Here is a 4,273-nt window from a genome sequence, read left to right on the forward strand (position 1 = left end):
CAGTTGTGTATTTGTGAAGTCTTTGAAAATGTAATAAGTTTTACGAAACGCGCCCGTGTCGCGTCAGACTAGAAATAAAAATGAATTTTGGAGAAGTGATTTTTGATTTACCTCCAACAGTGAAGCGTAATGTACGAAAGATTGAGAAAATTCGTGTTAGAATTATTAATCTTACTTTTTCGGTCATATTTAATAATATATGTCTACAGGAAAGACTGCTACCAAAATATACTAATATATATATATATATATATATATATATATATATATATATATATATATATATATATATATATATATATATATATATATATATATATATATATATATATATATATATATATATATATATATATATATATATACATCTATGCTTGTGTATTGAATAATCATTCATGTGTGCAGTGATTAATTGTGTTATCGCCCATGAAAGGAATTACTGAGAACTCCAGTGATATATACTTGCATACGTTTTCATTAAATGAAGAGCAGTGTGTTATACCATATTAGTGAATTATTGTGTCCATTAATATAGAAATGTTTGATTGAGCTCAAGATCAGTGCAGCGAAGTATTTACGTGCCATTGTTGCAAATATTGTGTGTTCGAACTTCTAGTGATCTTTGAGAATTTAAAGAAACAGGCGCCTCACCCCACCAGGTAAACAAATACACGAACATTCGCGCGGGGGGAATCGCCCAGCTGATTTTGACATTGATGTGAGGGGGAGCATTGCCGGCTTGGCGAGTTCATGATTATATGTGGGAACGAGCGACTTCCGCCTGAAACAGCTGTTTGCTTATTGATATAATCTTGTGATGTCTTTGAATGAGTTTTAAGTGAAATACAAAGTACATTGGTGTTTATATCATCCCCTCCATATTTCTTGTGGCTATATAATACCTGAAAGCAAATAGTGATAGAAGTAAATACCTGCCTGATATCAGACATATTGAGTGTGCTCTTGCCACTGTTACCACAATTCAACAAAACCACTGACGTGTTACTGGACACCAGAAACACCAGTTGGCGACCTTGTGGTTAGTAGTAGAGCCCATGCCGGGGCGGGCACACAATAGTTAAGAGAACAAGTTGTGTTCCCACTTTTTCTCGATCAGAGGCCGGTTGGGATTGACTGGGATACCCTCCTGGCGTACAGTGGCGCCGCGAGGATAGAGTGAAGACCCGCAGGGCTACGGTGAGTGACCTTGAATATACTGTTACTCGCCCCCCTCTTATGGTGGTGAACCCCGACAATACCCAGATGATCTAAACTTTCTAACAAACGGGACCTAACATAAGCCTATCAATCCTTTGTCTATTTCTTTCTCCTCTTTTACTTGTGTTCCCATTCTTACACCTATTGTTACCCCCTTACACCTATCCTATCTGTACCTTTTGCCTTGCTCTTACCTTCCTCTAAGATTTCCTCCTCCTCACCTCTCTCTTGCTTTACTAAATGCCTCGTGCATTCTTTGTCTCAGCCATACACAAACTAAGACATGTTTGCAAGTGCTGCTGGGAGGTAATAAACCCAATAGTTTAAGTATAGGCATTGATAGGCATAAAATAGCTTCAAACTCAACAATAATCCAACGAGAGCAGCTGCATTAACTGCAAATTCCACAGCGACTACAGTGATTAGAAAAGCCGTTGAAGAATGGGACACACTAGTGAACATTCTGCATTTACATCCACCACCGAGATGATGTTATTAAAACAAGACTAAAACCAGTGCACTAAAACAGAAATGAGAAAGAAACGGAAAAAGTAGGAAACCCCTCATTTTAAATTTTGACTCATTTATCACAGTAACAAGCTTATCGCGAATAACCGAACTCAATTACGGGCTCACCATAGCCCGTGCTAAATGGACATTTTGTTCTGAGTAGCTAAATCTAAAACCACAATACCAACAACTTTGTCTCATCACAATCGACTTAATACTTGTCCAAGACGGAGCAAAACGTCGTCGTCTCTTTATTTTTTTCTTTTGCAGGGATATTTCTGCGTGGGCCCTGAGCCTCTGGCTGACCCACTAAGCGTTGCTTGTTTCTGTTTTACTTGGGCGGAGCATGAGTATTTATGACTTGTATGGTTGCTTCAGTAAGATTTTGCCATTTGTGTTTAACAACTTCTTCTGCTCTGTTGAATCGATGTTGAATTCTTAATGGGTTTGTAACTGTGCACTGTGTTAGATAATGTTCCAGTGGTCTGTCGGGCATTTCTCCACAGTGCTGTCTCTTTATCTTCTGGTGTGTTGTTTAGTCAACACACCAGAAGATAAAGAAGAACACACACAATAACAACACATTCAGCCACGTTATTGTGACTCATCATCTACGTAGCAATAAGTGTTACAATACAAGGTGTGGCAGTAAAAGTTACATTGCAAGGTGGGGCAGTGTTACAGTTCAAGGTGTGGCAGTATTACAATACAAGGTGTGGCAGTAAATGTTACATTGCAAGGTGGGGCAGTGTTACAGTACAAGGTGTGGCAGTATTACAATACAAGGTGTGACAGCAAATGTTACATTGCAAGGTGGGGCAGTGTTACAGTTCAAGGTGTGGCAGTATTACAATACAACGTGTGACAGTAAATGTTACATTGCAAGGTGGGGCAGTATTACAATACAAGGTGTGGCAGTATTACAATACAAGGTGTGGCAGTAGATGGTACAACAAAAGGTGGGTGTGGCAGTAGTATTAGAAGGCATCCCTCTGTCTCAGGAGACTATAAAGTTGCGCTCTGGTTGTGGGTCTGGAGTGGCCTTTCCAGGGTGCAAAGCCAGGGTAGATACGTTAAAGTATCAAAGACAACACAAAGTTAATGTGTTGATACGGGGAAGAAGCTGTCACCTTTGCAGCAGGCCCCTCCCCCCTCTCCACGGCGCCGTCAGTCAACAAGTAGGTAAGTGTTACAATACAAGATTATCTTGAGATGATTTCGGGGCTTAGTGTCCACGCGGCCCGGTCCTCCACCAGGCCTCCACCCCCAGGAAGCAGTCCGTAACAGCTGACTAACTCCCAGGTACCTATTTACTGCTAGGTAACAGGTGCATCAGGGTGAAAGAAACTCTGCCTACTGTTTCTCGCCGACGCCCGGGATCGAACCCGGGACCACAGGATCACGCGTCCAGTGTTCTGTCCGCTCAGCCACCGGCTCCCCTGAAGGTGTGAAGTGTTTCAACACATGGTGTGGCAGAGTTACAATGCAAGGTGTGGTAGTGTTTCAATTCATGGTATAGCAGAGTTACAATACAAGGTGTGGCAATTATAATACAAGGTATGGCAGTAAGTATTACAATTCAAGGTGTGGCAGTAAGTATTACAATACAAGGTGTGGAAGTGTTACAATAGCAGGTGCACCACTAAACGTCACAATAAACGGGGTGGGATTAAAGATTACAATAAAGTAACGTTCTACTTGCTGTATTTGAATAGATTACAAAACATATAACCTGCTGTATTTGAACAACCAATGTAGTTTCCCATTACTGTATTTAGACTAACAACGTAACATTCCACATACTGTATATGAATAAATAATATAACACCCCACATACATTAATTGAACAACCAACAAAACGCGCTATTTCCTGTATTTGGAACCCATGGGACCGACCCACCTAATGTATTTGGACTAACAACGTAACGTCCCACATACTGTATTTGGCACCAACGTAATATACCATCATCAGTTTTACTATTCTTCTTATTTTTGTTAGTTTTACAGAACAAATTCTTCAATGTTTGTTATTTAAAAGTTAAAAAAATAAATAACAAATGATCATGACACTGTAGACCTAATATAGTTTCTCATATATTCTATAATTAGTTAAATATACATATTCACATTTACCAATACTCTGTTGAAGATAATGTAAAACATTAATTAGTAAATTTATCAGGGTGAAAATTTAGTTGGAGACAAAAAGTTGAACCTGAGATGAAAGTTGAGCCAGGAGTTGAACCCGAGTCTGCCATTTTAAAGGCGAACGTGCTGACCGCTGCACCACAGAGCCGGGCACTGGAATTATGATGTTTATTTATTTTTATTTATTGATCCGCAACATTTATTATATAAATGTTGCGGATCAACAGCCCTCCCTCCAGCACTGGCATAGAAGTTCATGAAGCTCAGTTTTAAGTGTTCCTCGAACGCACTTGAGAACTTCAGGCGGAATCCCATCGTCTTCCAGCGCCTTCCCAGAGGAAAGTGAATGCAGTGCTTTCTGAACTTCTTTCACAATCGGTTCAAAGTCTAGTTCTTC

The sequence above is a fragment of the Procambarus clarkii genome, chromosome 33 (genome assembly GCF_040958095.1).
Source record: "Procambarus clarkii isolate CNS0578487 chromosome 33, FALCON_Pclarkii_2.0, whole genome shotgun sequence".
Lineage (NCBI taxonomy): Eukaryota > Metazoa > Arthropoda > Malacostraca > Decapoda > Cambaridae > Procambarus > Procambarus clarkii.